The 25397-nt window shown below is 42.3% G+C and overlaps 1 protein-coding gene across 2 annotated transcripts in view; it reads left to right on the top strand.

The window, feature by feature from the left end:
* The window catches only part of GPC6 (glypican 6), a 1081278-nt gene that overhangs the window by 1010381 nt on the left and 45500 nt on the right, over positions 1-25397 (top strand). The window lies entirely within an intron of this gene.

Genomic DNA, 25397 nt, shown 5'->3' with positions numbered 1-25397 from the left:
GGCTCCTCACATCCTCTACCTGGAAGGATGAGGCTTCCAGGGGTGAATCTGCACCTCACGTACCCTCGGCAGCTGTCATCTGCTTAGTCTGGGAAACGTCCAGGTCCTCCCGCACATTTATTTGCACTTCCCTTTTGAGATAGGATGTCCCAAATTACACAGCCAAGGTCTTCAGCCCAGGGGGGCTAATAAACCACCGGATCTGCAGAGAGTAAGAAAACGGATCTGGTCTTGTACAACCGCGGTTAAACAATTGTGTAAACGTCATTGAAATCCGTGTGTTTTTCCAGGTGAAATGGCCTTACACTCAATGTTGGGTTGCACGCATTTAGGAGACACCCCCAAATCTGGGGTTGTCCCTTAATTTCCCCCAAGTTTTTTTTTTTCTTCTCCTTCTTCCTTTAGCTTGGTCTTATTCAGGACAGAAATCCCTGGGTCAGAAATTTTGCCTAGTCCCATAAATATGACTTTTTGAATGTCCCAAGAGGCAGAAAGGGAGCCAAATGTGATTACTCAGCCTCTAGGCTTTCATCATGGTGTGATTCATCAAAGGAGCTGAAGGCACTGCACATTTCTGGAGCCCAGAGGCTCTTTGCCCTGTTGCTTTGATGAAGAAAGAAAGAGTCATAAGAGGGATTTTTACACGGGGACAAATCCATGTGCAGTTCTGCCTGCTTTATCTGCATTCCCTTAACCAGTGTGGGTATCACTGTGTGTGAATAAATTCAACTCGTCTTTCCTCCTCTCCTCCCCGCCTCCTGTCTGCTGTCATCCTGGAAACTACCTTTGCCTGTGCCCAGCCTCGTGACAACTTTCAAGACCATTTTCAGATATGAGGCAAGCAAAAATGTTAACCTCATTTAAAGTCAAGTGCCCTTGGGCAAGTCAGCTAATTTCTCTGAGCCTCTAATTCAGCAACACTCAGTCTTGAAATTCTACATTACAGCTACCTGGAGAACTTTAAAAAGTACTTACATCGGGGTCCCCATCCCCACAGGTGCTGACCCATGTGGTGTGGGATTGGACAAGGCCTGGGTGTTTGACAAGCTTCCCAGGAGTTTCCAGTGTGTAACCCACGTTGCCAAACACTGCTCTAAGTCCTTATTCTTCAAAGTGAGGTTCTCAGACCAGCTGCATCAGTCTCACCTGGATGCCTGTTAGAAATGAAGAGCCTCAGGCCCCACCCTGGACCTGTTGTATCAGTATCTGCATTTTAACAAGTCCCCCAGGTGGTTCATAGGTACATCACAGGAAGAGAAGCAAGGCTCCAATTCCTTATATGTTAAAGAGGATAATAATGTTCACAACGTGCCGAGCTCTCTGCTACGTGTTTTGCCCCATGTAACCTCCAAAAGGTAAAGAGGACAGATTGCATTTATAGGCCTTAAGAGTGTAGCCTGCTTCACGGGACCCTGGTATGTGATGTTGTGGTTTTCTGGGGGGTAGCGATTATTCTCTTAACGTGGTTTGCTTAAGAGGCTGATTGTTCACATAAGTGACTGTGCAAAATGGTCCCACAAGTTTAGTATCTCCCTTTGATCTCAGAAACTGGATTCCCTCCCCCAAAATTTAATAAAATTTGCCTTCTTTTTCTACCACACTTTAGTTTGATTTGGGCATCATAAATCAATGCTAGCTGACAGGCTCATTCAAGGAATATATTAAGTGGTTTTCAGGATGGGGATTGGTTACATTGTTGAAGAGAAACTGAATGAGTTGGGTTCAAACTGATCAGACAGGTTTGTTTGCAGGGGTCAGCAAACAATGGCCCACAGACCACAGCATCTGTTTTTTTTTTTGTACATCAAGTTTTATTGGAACACAGCCCCACTCTTCACTGAGGTATGGTTTATGCTGCTTTCTCACTGCCCTATTAACACCACAATATGGCTATAGTAATAGTCCTGAGAGAGACCATAGGGCCTTCAAAGCCCCAAATCATGCTATGTATGTTCCACTAGCCTTTCACAGAAAAAGCTTGCCTGTTCCTGGTTTAGGGCAAGTGCCAAAGCCAAGGTTGGGTGTTCACTGGCCAGCAGGGCCCATTTATTTGTTTTGTGGCCTGGTCTATGCCCCTAATCCCAACCAGACATTGAGCAGCTGTGTGGCCACAGAAAGGCCAAGGGGAGCGCCCAGCACAGATTCATCTGCATTCTAAGAACAAACAGGAGCAAAGAGAACACGGTCTGTGTATATGGAAGTATTGGAAGTTGTATATGGAAGTTGGTGTACGTACTGCTTGAGCTTCTATCTGAAATGTCCCCATTACCAGTAAATGCTGCATAAAATAATGTTGGAAAAGAGCCTCACAAGAAAACCCTGAGTTAAGCACAGAAACACAAGATCTCCAGTCAAGGTGGAAAGCAAGAAGTGTCCCCTAGGAGAAACGAAAGGTAAACAAATTTGTTACCAGGCTATTTCAAGCAAGAAATTCCCTCCTCTAGGAAAGTTGCAAGCACTTGGAACACCGACATTAAGCGGACTTTGGATTATTTCAGAGTTCCTAAACTAAAAGCGTATGCTCTGTCCCACCTTTTCTTTCTCTTCACTGGGCTATGGAGAAATCAGGAGTCACATCAGATTTGATTTCTGCTCTCAGTCTGAGAACCAATAATTGCTGACTATGTAGCAGTAATGCTTCCTTTGTGTGACAAGAATTAAAAGAAAGGAAAGATAGAAGTCAACAGAACGGATGTCCCCAAACTTGGGTCCTTGAAACTGGGTGTTCCTTTGGCTCTATTTCATATTTCTGAATTTAATTTTTTTTTCTCTGATAATTCTTTTGGATCCCTCCTTTCATCCAAGCTGGGCTTCTCTTTCTTCCAGTAGGCACTTTGAGGCCAAGAAGCTGGTCGTTAGAGAGCCTAACGAGGCCCATGGATAGCAGCTGGGTTGAACTGAAGTATAGCAATTAGCTTTTGCCTAATTCTACCCAACTGGTATTTCTAGATCTGCAATGGTTGATAAATAGTGAAAGTTCCAAGTGGGAAAAGAAAAGAGCAAGAGAAAGATACTAACAGTCTTGGGTCTAACAGATTGTTCTAATTATATTCTCGCTGTTTCATTTTGCAAGTTTTTATCAAAACGGAAGATTTGAAGTCTTTGCATAATCTCTCCATACATAGTCTGTGTTGCCAGTTTACTTTCTCTGGCATGGGGCTGGCTCAGCTGTTGGTCTCTGGCATAGGGATACCAAAATGTGGCTGATTCTGCCTTCAGAGCGGAACTAGAAATGTGTGGTTTAAAAGATATATAATGGCTTGATAGAAATGATGATGCCCTTCTGTCAAATCATTATAAGAAGTCAACTATTTTCCCAAAGGTTTTTTTAATACCATTTAATAATACCTTTTTAATACTCTGGAGCATATATATATATATATATATACACATGTGTGTGTGTGTGTATATATGTATATATATATATATATATATAAAACCAGAATCCCTTTGGTGGTTCTGACTAAATTGACCAGTAATGAGTTTTGCAATGAATAAATTTGATGTCAGGAGTTTACAAGAGAAAGAACAGATGTGAAGATCTCTGTTTACAAGAAAGACACTTTCCTCTTTGGCCACTACATGTGAGTTATGGGAGAGGTTAATATTTTCTTTTCTCTATATGTTTACATGAAGTTTCTAGAAATCATTGCAAGGTGATGATAAGAGTACATGACAAGATATTCCCATGGGCAACAGATGAGGGAAAGAATTCCGGGCTCTTCATATGCTTTATGAATTAATATCTGTATGCATTACCCTCTTCATATAGGGCTGAACCAGAAAGTCTTAGGGGCCCCTGAAGTTAGCTGTAAAATACTCAGGGCCTCCCTTAGCTTTTTGCTATATCCTTCTTCTACTTTATTTATAAGTTTAAATTTTTAGGTCATTTGTTTCTTGACTCATTTTTTGCCTTTTTCCCAGATTTTGCAATCCCTGCTGTCATGACCGTAAGTCTCGTTTCAGGCCAATGCTGTGCAGCATCTTGTCAGCATCTGAGTGTGCAGGCTCTGAGATCTAATCCTGGGATTCTGAGTCAACCATCAAAACTGCAGCCTGAGAAGTTTCAGGGGCTTGTCAAACTACAATAAACTCAATTTTAGAGTCTGGACAGGTTCTGTCCCTTCTGGTGAATCCCAAAAAGACACCAATGAAGTGGACTGCAGTTCACTTCCTGTATTCTCCGGAGAAGTTGTGGCCAATAATAGTAAATGAAATGTGTAAGGTGTTCTACAGTTTGCAGTGCACTTGGACTAGTCTTCCTTAATCTTTGCAGTAACCCAGCAAGTGAGGTATTATCATCTTTATTTTACCAGTTCAGGAAAACAAAGTCCACGGAAGCTAAGTAAGCTTCCCTGGGATTTCATCGCTAAGTAGCAGAGATAGGATTCAAATTCAGATCCTGTGACTCCAAATACCATTCCTTTTCCACTATAACATGCCACCCATGTGAAGACCAGGAAATGGAGGTTAGCCAGCAAAGCAGAATTCTAATGTGTGATTAAGAAGCCCGAGTCGGGGTGCCTGGGTGGCTTGATTGGCAACCAACTCTTCATTTTGGCTCAGGTCATGATCTCAGGGTGGTGAGTTGGAGCCCCACGTCAGGCTCTGTGCTCAGTGGGGAGTCTGCTTGTCCCTCTCCCTCCCCCACCCTGTTCTCTTTCTCCCAAATACATAAATAGATAAAATCTTGAAAAAGAAAAAAGAAGCTCTGTATTTGCACAGCCGAAGGGAAACAAGGTGTTCAGATGGTGGGAAAGGAGAATGAGCGTGCAGGAAACAAAGAAGTAGAGAGGAAAGTCATTTTAAAAAGACGAAATCACAACTTTGAGTCAAGTTCCTTACAGAAAAGCTCAGCCTCTCTCCCGTTTTCCAAACATTCCACACATTGCCTTGATCAAAATTTGGAAAGACTTGTTGAAAGTAAAAGAGTATAGAGTATCTTCTATGGTTTCCTCTATTTTGCTTTTATTACTTATCAACGGCTGGAGAGTAAGTATGTTCTGCTTTGCTGGCCAATGGTATCTGTCACAACTACTCAATTCTATCATTATTGGGTGAAAGCAGCCGTCAACTGAATGGGAAGGGCTGTGTGCCAATAAAATTTATTTACAAAAACAGTAGCCAACTGGAAACCCCAGCTTGCTGGCCCCTGCCTTAAACAATGGCTTCCCACCTTTGTTGGAACATCACTGCACATTCCAATCACCTGAGGACCAGTAAAAAAATACCAATGCTCCCACATTCTTCCCTACGACAGCTGAAGCATTCTGAAGGAAGGTCCAGCCATCAATATATATCTCTAAAGCTTCCCAGGAAATTTTGGTGTCAACACAGGATGGAGGGCCCCTGACCTATATTCTAAAACAGGGTTTCTCAAAGTATAATCCCCAAGAGGAACAGCAACTTCAGCATCACCTGGAAACTTGTTGGGAATCCAGTTCTTGAGCCCAACTCCAGAACTTCTAAATCTGAAAGTCAGGGAAAGGGGACCCAGAATCTGCATGTTAACCAGCCCCCAGGTGGTTCTGAAGTAAGTACAATCAAGTTTAAGAATCACAGGTTTATGGGCACCTGGGTGGCTCAGTTGGTTAAGCGACTGCCTTCGGCTCAGGTCATGATCCCGGAGTCCCTGGATCGAGTCCCGCATTGGGCTTCCTGCTCGGCAGGGAGTCTGCTTCTCCCTCTGACCCTCCCCTCTCTCATGTGCTCTCTCTCATTCTCTCTCTCTCAAATAAATAAATAAAATCTTAAAAAAAAAAAAAAAGAATCACAGGTTTAGGGCCTGGAGGGCAAGCATTCAGCCCCAGGGCCCTTCCCTCATGGATAAATCAGGTATTAAGTTCTAGAGCCAGCACTAGATCTGGCATCAAAAATGTAGCTTCAGCCCCCCACCCTCTGTTCTTTACTATGCCTCTCTGAGCCTCGGTGTCTCCGTCTTTGGAAAGAGTAACTATCATCTATACCTCTATGATGTGTCTGGTGGTTAAGTGATTAGATGTTTTTGAAGGTAATTAAAAAACTAACAAGCACCCCACAAAGGAAACCATTAACTACAGTTGTACTGAGGGGGAAGGGTATGCACTTGTTTGACATGCACTTGGTCCATGGTTCCTGGTCCAGGAGGCTGCTCTGGCCCAAAGGGTTACTATGAAGTATAACCTAGAAAGTTGTCTATCCTTCCAACCTTATGGTTATTCTGCTTTTTGAACTACAAGGCAGCCCTGAAGAGAGAAAGTCAGGACCGGAGCAAAGTGCCTATGTAGTCAAGGGGATGAAGGAGACACCATCTTAGGAAAGCGATGAAAGCAGCTAGAATTAAGGCTGATAGGATGTGCTCCAGGCCCACACACCCTTGTTTAAAGTAGGCGAAGTGAACAGTGAATCCTCCCGGAGATATTTTTCCAGCAGTCTCAGAGCTACACTGCTTGCTACACCTTGACATACGTTACCTGTCAAAAAGTAGCATGAACTACACTCACAAACTTATTCAAAAAACATCTAGACACCTTTATGAAGAACACACATAATTTGTTCCAGACAAACTGGGATGCTTTGGAGGAAAATTTATAGTCCTGTAGGTTTGACATCAAAGAGGATAAATATTTGACATAAAATATCCCTTAGAACCTCTTTTAGAATATAATGTACTAAAAGAATCAGGATCTAACACAATGTGGTGATTCTCGAGTTCTTGTGAGACCAAAACCAAGAAACGTCTCAGCAAAGCTGCTGTGTTAGAAATGTGTGGATTGAACTGAATATTTCTAACAGAAAGAGCCTTCAGAAATTAACCACCTTACATGTAGTCTCTAGAGTTACCAACTAAACTTTAGGAAAAATATCAATGCCAAAATCAACACCACTGTTAAAACTCCCTCATTTTGCCTTCCTAAGTGCAAGGCCCTGCTCTCTCAGATGTTGTGATGTTTTTTTTTCTTCTCTTTTGGTTCCTCTGCAACATAAAAGATGAGGAAAGGCAAGGTCAGAGAAAAGTTTGTCGTTCTTTACTTGGACAAAGGCTTGGGCAGTGTTATTTGGACATTTTCTTGTGTGCATTAGATAATCACTTTTATTAGTAAAATACCCTGAGAAGCATTTTGCTGGGAGATGCTGGGAAAAATTGAAGTGGGTTAAAATGAGCCATGATACACCAGCCCTGCAGGTGTAGCACTTGGAGTCCAATGAGGGGGTATTACCTCCTATGTTCCCCTTCCAGCCTTGCTGAAATTTCCTAACCCCAGAGGACACATCAGGGCTGTTTTCCTCGGGGGAGCCAAACTGCCTCGTATACGGATCGGTTGAAATATGAACTGGGCAGGGTGTGAACTAGCTCAAAATATGCTGATTTCCAGATGTTCTTTGATTTTCTCAAACATTGATTGCCCCCAAAGACCATCCTGAGTTGGTGGATGGCAGTGATTACTCATATTTCTTTTCCATGATCAAGGCAATAATTTTAAAGCCCCGTAGTGTTCTCATGAGTCTATGTCTGGGTCTTGTCTAGGTCATATATTACTTCTCAGTATGAAAATTGCAGAGTCTCCCTGGATTGGGCTGTAAAATATCCGCACACTGATGCTGGTTTTTTGATTTGTTGCTCTTCCCAGGATAGAAAATTTCTCAGAAATCTGAATGAAGGGTCAGTGTTTTATATAGTGACCTTCCATGAAAGAAAGGTCATGGAATATCTCCTTTCTCTGCAACAAAAATCAGGAAACCAAGGAGAATCGAAGTTAACACGTTTCAGGGAAAATACAAAAAAAAAAAATCCAAAAGCAATGAATCTGAGTTTTCAAAGGGAAAAAAATCATTTGTAAAGCATGCTTAGAACTAACATTATTATTGCATTCTAAAATCTCATTCACTTGGGAAATAAAAAAGAAATCCACAGTATGAATAAGTTAGGATCACACGTGCTAATAGCTCTGGAAAGTTCTTCTGAATCTGTTTATCTGGTATCTGGGTTAAATAAAAGCTCATAGGAGGGCAGTCTTCTGCCTGTTTATGGAATGCAATAAAGGTCTACCACCAGACAGGTGGTACCACAAGGAGAAGCGAATTCTTTTACCCTTTCTATTTCTACCCTATTCGGAGACAAATTTGTGGCCACCTACTCACTGTCCCATGAGCCTTTGAGCTAACATATTTCCTCCCCATATCTTACGAGAAGAAATATGACAACTCTCCAGTTGCACCGTAGAAAGGAAAAAGACTTTGATCTGAGTTCATATGACCACTCTCACGTGGACAGGAAGTGATCTTAATGTCTCGGAGTCTTAGCTTTCTCATTTGTAAGACAAAGTTAATAATACCTGATGCGGGAAGGTTCCGTGTTTCGTCTAAATCACACCTGGTTAGGAGCAGAGTGGGGTCATGAACCTGGTTAGGGCTGTAATAGAGCGCCTTTGATCCGTGGTATTGATACCTGATGAAGAGTAAATAGGATAAGATACAGAAAACCCTCACAAGTGGGCCTGATGCACAGCGAGCCTTCTGTAAGTATCTGTTCCCATTTTCTTTTCTCTTACTCCTTGTGCCATATGCCCCATCACCTCTCTCAAGTGAAGCACCTGATGCATTCTGTGACCTTCGATGGCACACAATAAGTATGGACAAGGGTGACTCATGTGCCTTTAATGCTTTCCACCCCAGTTATTGCTACTGTGTCCTTTTACTTGTTGACCTATTGTCTTTGCATTGCAATGGATTTCTTTCCAGGCCACCTTACAGTGTCATGACTGAAGTTCTTCATTAGCCGTGATCATTTGAAAAGATAGAAATCATAGTTAGATGATCAATTTCCACTTTGGGGTCAGGGATTTGAAGGATAATCCCAGCCCCCTCAGGAGATTTCACCTACAGTTTGCTAATCTGCCTCTGGGTACAACTGCCACCAGGGAGTTTGGGGGAAGAGCACAAAATGCAAAAGAGGACTGAGAACCAGAAACACAGTTAGCAAATGCTGCTTTCTAGCACCATCTTTGCTGAGCATAAGCTGCCTGCTACTCTGCCTATCTGCTTCCCTCTACCCGAGGTTGGACTTGTTGGATCCACCAGAGCCTGTTTTTAGCTACTCTTGGTCCCAGGGTTTCCTGGCCATCCATGTTCCTCCAGGTGCCCCATAATGACGTCACTAGACCCCACAACAGTGTGCTCAGAGGAAATCCTATGGCAATGGCCAGCCTCTATTGAAAACTAACGTGCCTGTATTCATTCCTTTAATCCACATTACAACCCCAAATGTTACAGATGAGGAAAGAGAGTCACAGAGTGGCCAGAAGAAATTTCACCAGATTCAGAAGTCTGTAACAAACCTACGTAAACTGCCTTAAGGAGATCCCAGCCAGGAATTGATTTCCATATTACACACTTGAGGTTGATTTAGGGACTGAGTCACAGTGGGAGACAGCTGATGTTTTGGAAATGCTTTGACCCTAATATTTAACTGGTTAACCTTCATGTCTTGTCATTGCCCTTAGCTTAGAAGGGAGGAAGGCCATGATCTCCATTTGGAAATGAGGTATTGTGCTCTAACCATTGACCCAGCTGGGCAAACCCTGCATCCATAATTAAATGCTGTTACCACGAGCCTAGAGTACAGGGGTATTATTTTAGGAGTTTTCTTTCCCAATCACCCGCTTCCTAACACTTGCTGTCATTCACATGCACGATGTAACTTATTCCTGACTACTCATTCGGGGCTATGATAGTCAGGGCTACAACCTCAAGACATTTACTGTTCAGGGAAAAATAAGTTTAATGTGAATATTTTGCATCTTAGGGTCAGTGTTTTATTGGAACCCTGAGAACAGGAATGCATGACAAAAGATCCAAAGGATGGAAGAGGGATGCTCTTTACAGGTCCAAGTAGTAAAATAAAAGTTGGCTGGCATGGAGTGAAATATTAGTACTGTTCCTCCAAACTTTCTAAGAAAGACCTAGGGAAATTAAGGTCTGCATAATTTCTAAGTTGGAAAGCGAAGAGACAGAAACCAGGAGAAAATTCTCATTTCTTCTTAAGATGGTACCAACCCGGTAGCTTAAAGGTGTCCTAAGAGCAAAGAACTGGTTAAATGGCCCCCAGGAACAGGTGCAGCAGAGGGAGAATATGAATAAAGCTGAAAGTCATGGTAATAGCAGGATCTGGAAGTTTGAGGAAATCGTTTTAATTGTGAAGCGTTCCCACACATGCTGCTGGAAAATCAGAGGAGGATTTTATTATTATTTTACATATTTTATAATACCAAGAAAACTCTTAAAATTTGATTGTCATTGCTGCTTTAATTCAAATTGATCAATGATCCTGCAAGATATATAGATCTGTCTTCCTGAATCTAAAGAATCATGAATTCTTTTTAACTCTATGTAACAATTGGCACACTCATTCCCTGTTTGGGGCTCTTAGGTTTTACAGTCATGTATGTGCCACAATACGGCAGGTGATTGTCACATAACGATCCATTAAGTTTCATCTTTATACCAATTTTCAAAGTATAACAGAAAAATCTTTGCTGGTCATCTGAGTAGGCAGAGTTTTAACCTAAGTGATGTGTCTGTGTAGATAAAACTCCCATATTGCACTTAGCATTGCTATACCTCTTCGATCCTCTTAAATTCACAATTTTTAAAAAACTTTACCCCCTTTAAATAAGGGGACTCACTGAAGATTTTTCAGGAGAACCATGCTCTAGAAAATTCCTCTGGCATAACAGTGGAAGGGAGAAGGACATGACTGGGAGGAGGCTCGTTTTAAAGGTTATGTTTGTGGCTGGGAGAAAAGACTCAGATGGGCTGCTGGGGCCTAAGACTCAATCAGGAGGGCAGGGAGGGAGCCAGACAAAGCAAAGAAGGAGAGGAGGAAGTGAGATACAAGAGAAGTCAAAGATGAGTGAATTTTGCTCTTATAACAGTGGGAGAGACAGCAGTGGGAGAGACAGCAGAGGGACAGTGCATTGATAGGAGGTCCAGGGCAGTATCAACAGTGAGCACCTGAGGGAAGGAGAGAAGGCTGAGAAGAAATGGTTTTCCCATCAAGAGGGGGAGGAGGATGAGAACTGAGTGGAAGGGCAGGATTTGATGGCCAGGAGACCTCCAGGGAAGTCGACCAGCCTCAGGTCTTCTTTCATGAACTCCATGGTTCCAAGTGAGGACTTCGTCTGCTCCTTTGGTAGGGCTGAGAGTCTGAATCTAAGCCTTAGAATCTCTAGAAGTGAACCGCTCATCCAGTGTCAGCCTAATGTCCCACGTGTCAACCTAGGTCAGGATTACTAATTCAGAAAAAAAAAAAAAGGATTACTAATGCACTGCTGAGCATTCAGTATGCCTGTTAGCTGTGCAAGTGGAAACAACATAGCAACCGAGAAAAAATTACGCCCGCCAATTTCCAAAGAATTAGAACATAAATTAAAAGTCTAAAGGAAAGTCATAGAGCTAAAGTTGAGATCATTCCACCCCTACAGTTACGTTTCTGCAAATTAAAAGACTGAAATTCTGTGGGGCGCCTGGGTGGCTCAGTCGGTTATGTGTCCGACTCTTGGTTTCGGCTCAGGTCATGGTCTCAGGGTCGTAAGATCAAGCCCTGCGACCCTCTGGCTCAGTGCTCAGTGGGGAGTCTGCTTGAGATTCTCTCCCTCTCCCTCTGTCCTCCCCTCATCCTGCTTATGCAAACTCATTCTCTCTCTCTCAAACGAATAAATAAATCTTTAAAAAATAATAAATTAAAAAAAAGAAAAGACGAAAATTCTAGAGGAATCACACAACTGTTTGACCTTTGAGAGTTTTTCTTTCTTTAAAAAGCTATAAAATTACTTTCATCCTGAACACCTCCAAAGGCATATATACGTTATAATATATATTATATTATATATATAAATATTATATATAATATATAATATTATTATTATATTATACTATTAACAGTTTGATAAATGGAGGGAAAGAAAGCTCTGGTTTCTTTTGGCTCATAATGAAAAATGCGAAAAAGATTACCAGGTGCACAAACATTTGCTAATGGGAACATTTAAAGGGTTTTAATATACACCCCTTGTTCACATAACTAAATACTACTTAAAGAGATGCCTCTGGCCTCATCATTCATAAACATTTGGAAAACAATGGAAAAAGTGCAATACTGATTTATCTTCTGTTACTACCTCTTGCTTTTTAGGTATCATTTGTAAAATAAGGGAGGAAATCCTTTCCAAAGGTACAGGGTATCATTATTTAATGACTAAATTAAAAAATAGCTAATAGCAAATATTTATTGAATGTTTACTCTCTCCCAGAATGTTTACTCTCTATAATTATCCCCTTTGTGCACATGAGAAAACTCATCAGAAGTCTCATTCTCAATTCAGGCTAGCAGTGGTTTTCCTTTTCCCACTTAGCTTGCTCCCAAATGATGCTCTTAATACTGGGCTAAAGATTGTTACCATGCTAAAAGGTATATCATCAAAATGACTCTTGAGTTTTTATCAGATTCAATCTACTGTGAAACAAAATGGCGGCAGGTTTTTTAAGAATTCAGGTGAAAATATCTTTTTAATTTGAGTAGACCTCAAAGCAAAATTTAGAAATTGGGTAAGGATTATGATGACATAGGATTTCCCTAAGTGACATCTCTGTTCATGGACCTCCAGTTAAAGAATGGTATTAATAATGAATTAGGACTGACCCTGGAAATGGTTTTATGCATCCCATTATAAAACTGAGTCAAAGATAAATAACAGTTATCTAATGTAGAAAATATCTGGGAATTAATAGCAAGACACTGATCGTTTTGTGGTAATATAAAACAGTGTTTCTCAAAGGATGTCCCCAGATCACTTACATCTGAATCACTTGAATTCTGTTAAAATGTAAATCATGGCCCCATCACAGACTTTCAGAATCAAAATATGCCTTTTTCAATAAATACCCAGGTGTTAATTCTCACTCAGAGCTAACAGACACTTCCCTAAAATATGAGATAGCACCTTGAGAAACATGTATTTATTTCATTCTAGTACATGAAAATATACTTATTTTTTGGTATTTAATACAAAAAAAGCCCTGTTGTGGATTGAATTGTGTCCCCCAGATATGCCGAGTTCCTAACCCCCATTACCTATAAATGAGATCTTAATTGGAAATAAGGTCTTTGCAGATGTATAACCAAGTGAGGATGAGGTCATAATGGAATAGGGTGGGCCCTAAATCCAATGTCACTAGTGACCTTCTAAGAAGGGAACTGGAACCAAAACACAGAGAACACCACACACAGAAGGGGAAGGCCATGTGAAGACAAGCAGAGGTTGGAGTGATGTCGCTCACTGTAAGCCAAGAGATGCCAAGGATGGCGGGCAACCACCAGAAGCCTGGAGAGAGGCATGAAGAGGAGCCTCCAGAAGGAACCAAACCTGCTGATGGATACGTTGATTTTTAGACTTCAGGCCTCCGGACTGTGAGAGAGTAGGTATCTGTTGTTTTAGGACATCCAGTCATGGTCCTTGGCCGACAGCCCTTGGAACCTGTACAGACACAAAGCTGAGACCTGGGTGGTGAGGAATCCCTGCCCCACCTCCCCCTGTACGGCCCCTTGTCCTCTCCCACTCTGCGTCAGCACCTCGGTCGAGGGGCCCCTTCTGCCGCCTCTACCTTCCCTGTGCTTCCTCCTCCTGCATCTCCTCTCTCCACCCAGCCTGGCAGTTCTGCCTTCAGTACCTTGGAGAGAACTTTCCCGGGGGCGGCGTTGGTTTTCCCCAGCCGCTCGCCCAGCCGAGACTGGACGGATTTCATAATTCACTGGACGGCCGATGTCACCCTGAAGTATGAAGTTTTTAGAAGTTAAACTTGAAAACATGCCTGAGCACCCCGTGCTCGGCCAGAACTGATTAAAAGCGGGGAAAGGCAGAGAATAAAGTAACGCAGACGGGATCGTGGTCATTTCCGTCAGATTCCATTTCCTCCGTGAGCCCCTGGCGCATCTCACTCTGGGACTGTCCACTGACAGGGCAGGCCGAGCGAAGGTCATTTGGGTTTTTATTGATTCAACGGCTCTGGCATGACCCCGAAGGATTTTCAGTATTTAACCCACCAGGAGGAGCCGTGAACTGTAAATGGCTTCCCGTTTACCAGGAGAGCCTGCTGTTTTATAAGTGACACCAGCTAGGTGGTCCCCTTCACAACTCTCTAATGAAAGCCTGCAGCCTCTGCCCGGGCAAAGAGGAGCGTGACCTCGAGCTGCACGGGCCCATCCCTGCTCTGGCCCCGGCTCCGGCTCCGAATCCGCACAGGCTTGTTGAGCTTCCTAAGTAGAGTAATCCAGAAACAGGGAGATACGGAAAACCGAATTAAGAGACCCACGCCGTTCATTTGATCTGTCAGCATCCTCCATGACCAAAGCTGGGAGTAAGAAAATGGAAGCTGAAGAGCATGAAATAGGGGAAAATAGAACAGTGAGACTAGGATTTGGTGACTTGTGAAGTGTTCTCAAAGGTATTACAAGAGGCTCAGGACAGCGCAGAAGCCAGGGATCTGTATCTGCCGAAGAGGAAGGGAATGAATGGATTGGGAGGATTTGTTTTTACATCAAACATGACATCATTGTTATTCTGACTGGGAACTTCTCATCCTCGGACTGGAATTAGGGAAGTTTGAAATAAGTGGCTAGTGTTTATTGATGGTGTTCTCACACGCCCACTGGAACGCACTGCTAAAACCCAGCCTGAGGCCAAAGGAACGAAACCAACAATATTGATCCAATCTTCATTTAGAATTTTGATATTTTATTCATCACAGAATTTTTTGCATTCATTTTGCAAGTTTTAAAATATTGCATGAAGATATTATTTATTTGCCTTGCGGAGTTTCCGAGTGCCCCCCCCACCTTAAATTTTGCGCCCAAAACAAGTGCCTTCCTTGCTTTACCCTGGGCCCAGCACAGTGTGAGCCTTTAGAAGTTTTTAAGATGTTTTGTTAAGAGGAGAATGTGCACATTCAAGTTTTCACTCACAGTGATTTGGAAGAAAGAGTCCCTCGGAACAAGGCGAGCGGCCTTCTGCATGAGCCTGGAGTGAAACAAGAATCTCTATGAGGCTGTCTTAGCATCGCAAGGGGAACGGTTTTCAATTCACAGACCCGCCTTTTCCCAGGATCTTTGAATTTAAAAGTTTGCTGCGGTCATTAAGTCTGGTTTGCCAGTTGGTGCACCCCAAATCATCCCAAAACTAAGTGGCTCTGATTATTATGCTCTTCGTGACTGTTCATCGCCCTAAAATGAGTTAGGGCTGCGTCTGCAGAGTGTCAGAGTGCTGAGCTCAAGCTCTTCCCAGGAATATTTGGGCCCCACTAACACAGAGCAATTATTTAGTGTTTGGTCACTCACAGTTCCCTAGAGCTTTACTCAACCCTTTCTTTGTCTCTATGTCCCGGGTCCAGGATGCAACTCTTCCTCCGCAAGGATAAGAATTCTGCTTTTGAAAAGCATTCTATATAGTTGAAACACATGGTACATAGTCAGTATATTCTGAATTAATAAATGAGGTCACCGTAAATCCCTCAGCTTTGGTTTTCTCTTTTGTTGAACTAAATTTGTTCTCATTTTATCTTAAACTCTCAGAACATTCCAAGGAATTTCCTTTTTTTTTTTTTTGAAAAAATGTAGGCTCCCAGCCATCTAAGCAGGGCTGGTATATGAAGTTAAAAGTAGTCTTAAATTAGCACTAGTATTATTACATTCATAAAGAAAATATATTAACTGGTCTATACTTATACAATCTCAAATGTTTGAAATAGAGAATAGAATTCCCCGTATTTCTCAATTTAGAATCTGCTATTGAAAAGCACTTAGTAAAATTATTCTGTCATCCTTTCATGTCTAGGAAAACACCCTCAGGTCAATCTTTTTCATCCTTCTTAGCCTGACACCAAGTAATAAGATTCTTTTTCCTAATAATATCTACTACAGGGCGATGCTTCCTACTTTAAGAAAGCTGATATCAAGAAATCTGATTTGGGGGGCGGAGGGAGACATACTTGCTTTGCAAAAGAATTTAATTTAAATAGCAAGCTCCCTCTGAGTGCTTAAAATATGATTCAATTTACCAAAACATTACTGGTGCATAGCAGAGAACATCCTGTTCACCTACTTTTATTTCGGGCCCCTCGGCTTTTGCACTTTGAGAGAACAAGCCCGTTGCAAAGTTATGTCCTCATCTTAAAGGGATATGGTGCCATCTACATGTTTAATGAGACACACCTGCATCTAATTATGTTTGCTATGTGTTTAGACTGACCCAGCCCTGGGGTTCAAGAGGGATCATCTAAGAGGGCTATCCAACTGTCTTGAGAACCTCAACCTGTCAAAACTTCACGTGACAGGTGGTTGAAATTATTATTATTATTATTTTGCTGGCGGGCATTGCATCAGTGTCCAAGGGCTGCCATCCCAAACTATCACAAACCGGATGGCTTAAAACAACAAAGGTATATTGTCTCACATTTCTGCAGCCTACAAGTCTGAAATCGAGGTGTTGGCAGAACCTTGCTGCCTGTGAAGGCTCTAGGGGAGAATCCGTTCCATGCCTTTCTCTTAGCTTCTAAGGCTGCCGGCAAGCCTTGGTGTTCCTTGGCTTATAGATGCATCACTCCAATCTCTGCCTCTGCCATCACATGGCCTTCTTCTTGTGTGTCTGAATGCTGCTAGCTTTCTCCTCCCTGTTTGTCTCTCTTCCCCTCTTCTTATGAGGACACCAGTCATGTTGGATTAAGAGCCTACCTTACACAGTATAACTCCGTCTTACTATATTACCTCTGCAAAGACCCTATCTCCAAACAAGGCCACATGGCACATTCCAGGGATTAGGATATCAACCTATGTTTTTTGTTGCCATTATTTTGTTTTTGTGGGAGATGCATTGTGCCTTTTTAAAAAATGTTTTTTATTCAAGTATAGTTGACACACAGTGTTACATTAGTTTCAGGTGTACAACATAGTGATTCCACCAATCTACACGTCATGCTATGCTCATGGCTGCATCTGTCACCCTCCGACCCTGTTACAATACCATTGACTATATTCCCTCTGCTGTACCTTTCATCCCCATGACTTATTCAGTTCATAACTGGAAGCCTGTGTCTCCCACTCTCCTTCACCCATTTTGCCCTCCCCCATCCCTCTTCCCTCTGCTATAACCATCAATTGGTTCTCTATATTTGTGGAGCTTTTCTGCTTTTTTGTTTGTTTATGTGTTTGCTCATTTGGTTTTTAAATTCCACATACAAGTGAAATCATATGGTATTTATCTTTCTCTGAGTTATTTCAGTTAGCATTATACCCTCTAGGTCCATCCATGTTGTCACGAATGGCAAGATCTCATTCTTTTTTATGGCTAAGTAACATTCTGAAGATGATAGATAGATTAGATTAGATAGATAGATAGATAGATAGATAGATGATAGATAGATATCACTTCTTCTTTATCCATTCATCTATCATAAACACTTGGGTTGCTTCTGTATCTTGTCTATTATAAATAATGCTGCAATAAACATAGCCGTACATTTATCTTTTTGAATTAGTGTTTTCATTTTCTTTGGGTAAATACTCAGTAATGGAATTATTGGATCATATGGTAGTTCTCTTTTTAATTTTTTGAGGAATATCCATACTGTTTTCCACAGTGGCTACACCAAGTTACATTCCCACCGATAGTGCACAAGAGTTCCTTTTTCTCCACATCCTCGCCAACACTTGTTATTTCTTGTCTTTTTGATACCAGCCACTCTGACAGGTGTAAGATAATATCTCATTGTGGTTTTGATTTGCATTTCTATGAAGATCAGTGATGTTTTCATGCGTCTGTTGGCCACATGTATGTCTTCTTTGGAAAAATATCTATTCAGGTCCTCTCCCATTGTTTAATCCCATTGTTTATTTGTGTTTTGGTATTGCATTGTGTCAGTTCTTTATATATACTGAATATTAACCCCTTTTGGATATATCATTTGCAAACATCTTCTCCCATTCAGTAGGTTGCCTTTTCATTTTGTTGATGTTTTCCTTCACTATGCAAAAGCTTTTTATTTTGGTGTAGTCCCAATAGTTTATTTTTGCTCAACCTATGTTTTTCTGGAACACAGTTCTGGCCACAACAGGCAATGATTCATGTGCAAACTGTTGAGGGTAGGGGGAGTGCTAGGCTTTAATCTTATCACACATTCCATGTTGCCCTGGCTTTGTGATGTCCTACTCAATATGGATGGATGTTCTGAAGCATCACTTCTAACAAGGATAATGCAATACATACATCAACCATGGGCATGAGAGGTAGGACACAGGTGGAGAGGGAGGTATAGATTAGAGGATGTCAAGGGAGGAGGAGGCTAAGGATGGATACACAAAGGAGGGGAGTCTTCCTTGTAAGTAGGAAATAGGAAGCATCCACTGGGTGAGAAAGCCCTATAAACTTTGTGTCTCACTGCTCAGCACCCTACACTTTGATCCAATGTATTATTTCTCACGTCAGCCTCTTTACCCACAGAGGTGAAGAGAAAGAAGCATGATCAGTGTGATTTTCCTTTTTTCCTCATGAATACTCAGTTTGTTTACATTTCATTTTGTTCATGGTAGGTGAGCTCAGAGAGCTGGAGGATGGTGTTATCTGAGCACTTCAGAGGGGCCATTAGAAGAGTTCCTGAACCCCGCCCTCTGAGCCACTGTGTGGATCACAGCCTCTCCTTCTCTTCCCATACATATAATGGCGTTGTAGGAGTCCTACTGTTTTTCGATTGGGAGGAAATTAAGTGATAAAGACCAAATCCTCTTAAACTGCATGTAGGAAAGATCAAAATGAAACCACCATCCTGAAAACTCTCCTGGTTGTCAAATACAACTTTCTGGTAGTATATGCTTTGATGGAGTATGACATTCTTGACAGAGAGATTTGTGGTCAGCATAATTTGCTTTCAGAAGTTATCTGGCTAAACATCATGGCTAGTAATTTCAAGCTAAAATAGGAAACTAAATTTTCCTTTGAGGTAATAACCAATCCACTAATATTTTTTAAATCGCCTACAGACACAAATTGACTTGACATAATTTAATAAAAATTTAAGAGTAATTTAGGAATATGAATGAGGTGATTGGAAAGTAAGATTGTTGCTATGCTGCCATTTTCTTTACTCAATGATTTATTCAGAAGTGATAAAAAAAAAAAGAGGTACCTTGTTATCAAACTTACATGAAGATATTTGGATGGGGACCTCATATCAAACTAAATGGAATACATAAAGCTAAATTTTAAAAAACTTCATTGGAAATATATACTCTAATGTAGCTTTATATTGTAGTTTGATCAAGCTACCTTCTTGGGTAACAGTTGTAATTGAGATGGTTTGGGGAAGATCTAAAGAGGCCCATTAAACAGGTTCAATTGTTCACCAAGGAGGGAGGGGACCCAGCTTATGGGAGGCAGGTAGTGTTACAAAAAGCATGCACATGTCACCCAGCTCCCGTTACCTGCCTAGGCTATTGTGGTTTTGTGCAGCCATCATCCAAGCTGGCCATTGGCGAGTGCCATGAAGGCCATTAACCCATCATGAACTGCAATGTAGTGTTAGACATTTTCCTAATTTATAACAACCTCTGCCTCACTGGTTGGTTGACAAGGTCTCTTATAGCCTCAAAGACCCTCAGGACCCTCCTACATCTCTACCAATATGATCTTGCTAAAGGAGCACATCCTGTGGCATTGCCCCTTCTCCCATTCAGCTGTTTCTTTAACCTCCCCCTGCATGACGTATAGTCCCTGACACAAATCCTCCATTATGACTGACATGACCCAAACCAGCGCTTCTCCAAGTTTACAGTTTTTCCAAATCACCTAGGGACCTAGGGCTCATGTTTAAAAGCAGTCTCTAGCCCAGGAAGCTGGGGTGGGGCCAAGATTTTGCATTTCTGATGGGCTGCCAGATAAGCCCTATGCAGCTAGCTCCCTTTAGTAGCAAAGATCTAGAGAATGCCCCATGTATCCCTGCCCACCATAGCTTTGTTCATATTCTTCTTTCACACTGAAATTTCCTCCCCTTTTTTCATCCCACAATCTATATATTCTTCCTTCAAAACCTTGCTTTAGTACCTATTTCTTGACATGATCTAGGATGGGACTTAGACATCACTAACACTTCCTCCTCAGAACTCCTGTAGCACACAGGGTCTGGACCACCTGTTTGGCACAGAGCCTGTGCTAATTTTATCTTTAGTTGCTTTTTCATGTACATATCCTAAATCCCCAATTAGATGTTTAACCCCTTGAAAACAAATCTCCACACATCTACTCCTGGCTTTTACACCACAAATCTGTAATTCTAACTACCTTGGAATTCCATATTCAACATGGCAAAAACCAAACTCCCTACCTCCTCCACTCGGAAAACTTGCTCAACCAACTGCACTTCCTTCTCAGAGAGCTGCAGTTATTTATTTAACAGATACTTGTTTATTCAATAAATATTTGTGCCTACTATGAGCCAGGCACTAGATATATGGTGGTGAATGGAGCAGACGTGGGTCCTCCTGATGCTTGTCTAAAGCCCCGTGGAATCTTGGAGAGCCTCAGCTGCCCACAATTTAAAAAGAGTGACTTCCTGGAGATTCAGTCACCCAGGGTAGAAACTACAGGGTCATCTTGATTTCCTCCCAACTCACCACCCACATTCATCCAATTTATTATAAGTTTCTGCTCTGCCACTGAAACGTATCTCACACACAAGCACTCCTCACCTTTCTCTGCTTCTTGCCACTGTCCTAAAAGCATTCTCATCCTCTCTAGCCCTGATGCCTGCACTTGTCTGCCTACCCCCTACCGATCTTCCTGGTTTCAGCCTCCTCACTTCCAACTTATCTTCACAACAGCCCTGGATTTGTCATTGTCCTGAAATATCCATCTGGCCGTGGCATTTCTGAGCTCACAAAGATAGATGAATCCACAATGCCTATGAAATAAATGATAGCATCAAGCTGAATATGTCCATAATCCAGCCTCCACTAGCCTTTGCTCAGCCTTGAGGCTGCTCGCCCAATTCTCCTACTGTGAAAGTGGAACACTTCAAATTTCAGCTCAAAGGCCACCTTCCAAGAAACCTTCCTCACTCATAAGTAACCTTTTCCATGGCACTTAGTTTATACTTGTGTCACACGTCTTAGATGATTATTACTTGTATATCTGTCTGTCTTCACCTCCACTAGATTTTAAGACTATATTTATCTAGCCCACTCAGTGCCTAGTAAAATTCCCTGATATCCAAGACAATTTGGGTTTGTTAACTGGAATGGTGGAAATGTACTTTTTTGTGTCCTTGGTGCCAAACACTAAGCCTTACTCTTGGAAGATGCACAAGAAAAAAAACTATCGGTAACCATTACCTCTTCAGCAGCTTCAAAACATGCAGTCTTTCCACCTTCATATCACCTGATGATTGAATCTCATTTGTGTATCTGCAAGTAGAAGTCTTCTCCTTCAGAGCCTGTTGCTGGAGGAGTGTTTTTCAATCTTGGCTGCATACTAGAATCACTCAGGCCATTCTGAAAAATACCAGTGCTCAGGCTGTGCCCCAAGTAGACTAATTTCATCAGTTTCTGTGGCCCAGACCCAGACATCAAAATTTTTAAAACCCCCCAAATGATTCTAATACGAGAACCACTGTGCTAGGGAATAGCTCAGTCCCAGGCCCAGTCTTAGGAAGAGGCAAAAGAGGAGCCACAGAACATGGGACAATCTGAAGGACATTTATCTGGCCCCAAACATCTTCCTTGGTGGCCCGTTGTGGTTCCCACTGTGAGCCAGCAGAATTTCCCTTTGGATTATAGCATTGTCTCCAGTCGGCATTGTTAAAATACATATATAATATATGTTCCCTGGAAGGAGTAATCCACTAATCCTCCAGCTATGTAGAGAATGAAAAGCAAACTCTTTTGTGGAAGATGAGGGCCTGGGAAGGAAGGTCAGGGACACACACACTGAGGTGGGCATCATCACAGGCAGTTCTGGGAAGCCAGAGGGCACAGTGGGAATATCTGATCTGTCGGAGGGGGGGTGGTGATCTGTCAGTAGAAGTTGCCGGGGCGGGCGGTGGGGGGGGTAGGCACAGAAAAGGAGGTTGACAGCGGGGTTGGACCTCCACTGACAAACACGGCCTTCTCAAGTTGGGCAGAGCTGAACCCGTCTTGAATCCCTGAAGTCGGTAAAAACTGGTTGGAAGTTTGATTTTTAAAAATTAATTGGCAGGTAGGGAGCAAGGAAAAACTGTAAATAGAGTGGGATGCCCAGGACCTGAGGGGATTAAGTCTCCTGAGTTTCTGCTCTCTGGGACTTCCTGAGCCTTGAAAGCAATACCAACAGATCCCTAAATGAAAAGGTTAAGAGCATCCAGTCAGAGCCAAAAGAAACTAAGGTAAGGAGAACCCAGTAAAAATAAAAGTTATGGGAAATTATATATATACATATATATATATACATATATACATATATATATATAGCAACTTTTTCCCAAGCTTTCAAAAAAAATACCACCTGGGGACAGAGAACCGTAGCGATCCCTCTATACTCTCCTGCCTAATGAGAATCTCTGAAAGCAAAATACACCCACAGTGAGTCCCCGTGAGGTGGTAATTTATAAAGCTGCCCCTACTCCATGCTGATACTGAAATAAACTGGTTTCCTGGTGCACTGGAGCCTTTGGTGGAAAAAACAAAGCTGTAGGAAAGAACTTGAATAATTGAAGGCTCCAGAGAGATAAGACACATCTGGGTCTGTGATCGCACCTCAGATTCTCTCAACCACATCCCTCCCCGAGGAACCTACTTCCCTTTCCCCATAAACTAAGTCAAATAGTAATCATCCTTTGCTTTGAGTGGGAATCTCTGCTAAATTACCAACAGCTCTGCAGGAATGCAAATCCGTGGCTATGTCAAGGGTCTGTTTTCCCTTCTGCGACCCTAACCCACCACCCTAACTCTTTTGTCTTAGATTTAAACACATTAACTAAACATGAAACAGAAAGAGGCTATTACTTAAGGGAATTGGATCCTGGTAGCATATCCTCATGAATTTCCCTTATGGGTTTCAGTCAGCAGTGGATGTCTCAGAAACATTCCAGATGATTTCAAGGAGGCAAGGGCAGACTGGTAATTAAACCACATGCATCAGGATGGCTTAGAAACAGAGAACAAAGGGCAAGGAAAGAAAACAAAACAAAGAGGCAGGAAACCAAGGTCCTGCCTTAGCAGTTTGACGTCCTGGACATGCTTTTCTACATGTCTCATCCACCCCACCCCACCCCCCGCCGGCTGCATTACAGAAGCTCCTGAAGTGAGCCATGCCTTTGCCTCATGCATAAAGCAATGAGGCACAGAGAACACGGTGTGAGCCAAGGTCAACCAGGTCCCAGGACTACTTGGACCTTACTGAGCTGGATTTGGATAGCAGAGGAGCAGGACAGTGTGAGCATGGAGCTAGCAAGAATGGGCTCACCCTCCTCCACCTCAAATGCTACAACACTGTTGGCTGGATGTCTTCTCTGTGCCCCTGCAGATCTGCTCTCCCCTTTCTCCAGGCTGCTCTGGCTCTGAACGAGCCAGATGATATGGACTTTGTCTCTGAGCTCTTTTGTCTTCAGGCTCCAGTCAGGCTTGGCCAATGGGAGGCAACCACAGGAGCTCTGGGGGGGTAAGTGAGACCTCAATATTCATTATCAAAGCTTCCTCCATGTGGAGTGGCTGCAGGCTGGCTGAGCACCTCAACTGAAGGTCCCAGGTCCCCTCAGCCTGTCTTCCCCACAGCTCTCTCCTTCCCTCCACCCTTCAGTCCTCCAGGCCTGGGGGGTGGTGACTCTGCCCCATCGGTGCTAACCGTGGGTTCTGTGCTATTTCTTATGGTTGTCCAACCCCCTGCTCTAACCTTTTTATCAAGTCCCTTATTGAATCATCTTCAAATCACCCAAGTGGAGTTGCATTGTCTGCTTTCTTCCAAGACCCAACTGATACAGCCCTCAAGCTCCAATAGACCAATTATGAGTTGTACCTTCATTGTTTCAGTGTGGGGCAGTCCTCAAGGTGGCTAAGGTACTGAGGCATCAGTCTTAACATGGAAATGTCTGGAAATGCCAAAGATGCCAAAAATGGCTACCAGAGAGTCTCAGACACCAGAGAAATCTGCTTGGTACCTAGAAGACCATGTGACCCTTAGCTGAGGGAAATGAAAATTCTTGGTCTAAAGTCAGTTTACAGCTCATGAGGAAGAATAGTAGTCTCTGCAGCATGCCATGAGAGGAATCTACAGTAATGTGGGTCACGGAGGGATCCCCTTCCTTTCTGAGTGATAAGAAGAGAAAAGGAAGTGAATATAAGTTATTTGGAAAGAAAAGGAGGTAGAAATGAATTTGCCTCTGTGAGCCACCTTCCATCACAAAATGTGACCCTCTTTCTTCAGAACCACCCAGCAATGGGAATGTGCTGTGTATAGCATTAAAACTCAGAAGCCACCAAGAAGCAAAAATGAGTGCAACTCTCATTGCCTTCATTTCCTGGAAACACTTGTCATCATTTAATCCAAAACCTAATTTTTGGGAATTTAATGTTTAACAAATCATGAGTGTTTGATGTAACATGAGATTACTTTATTCCTCCCTCATCCCCAGACCCTCATGAAAATGAGATACTGCTCCTCATTTGGGGATTTGGGAGAGAAAATAAAACAATCTAGATCTAGGTCAGCAGAAAGTCTGTTTGTTCAGTGTAAGTAGGGCTCTCCGCTAATTAACACTTTCCTGGGGAAAAAAAAAAAGAGTGAAAGGCGTGTGCAAGGAACATATATATCCCTCTTTAAATGGCACCATTTCAGATTCAGAAAACTAGCACTTACCCCCTCCAAATGGAATAGTAATTGCACGTACTGAAAATTAAAATTCTGGGAAGCTGCAAAGGCTGAAAATTCAGCCAGTCATGTGATACAACTAATTAAATGTCTGGACTGCTAATTAGTATTTACTAAATTATGGAACTGAAGCTTTAACTTTGCTATTTTTGCTTCAAGAATTGAAATATCATGAAAAGAGAAAGATAACCAAGATGTCAGCTTGGTTACTCTTCCAAAAAGTGGGATTCGGACTTTTATGCAGCTCCAAGTAATCGATCTAGTGATCCCAAAGAAGGAATGCCATCTCTAACATCAAATCTAAATAGAAGAAAATATGCTTTCTTTCCTTCTTAATTGCCCAAACACAGTGGTCATATAATAATGTGCACGAAGGGCAAATGAATTTGTACCCATGGCTATGTGTGCTTTTTAAAGGCAATATAATGGTTTTCTGCAACATCAAAACAGTGGATTTTCTCTCCCAGATGTTTGGCTTCTGAG

This window comes from Mirounga angustirostris, unplaced genomic scaffold (assembly GCF_029215605.1).
Source record: "Mirounga angustirostris isolate CCGP_5_RB_7025 unplaced genomic scaffold, mMirAng1.0.hap1 SCAF_3, whole genome shotgun sequence".
NCBI classification, from domain to species: Eukaryota; Metazoa; Chordata; class Mammalia; order Carnivora; family Phocidae; genus Mirounga; species Mirounga angustirostris.
The sequence above is the reverse complement of the archived record's forward strand: the minus strand, read 5'-3'. Positions and strand labels throughout refer to the sequence as shown.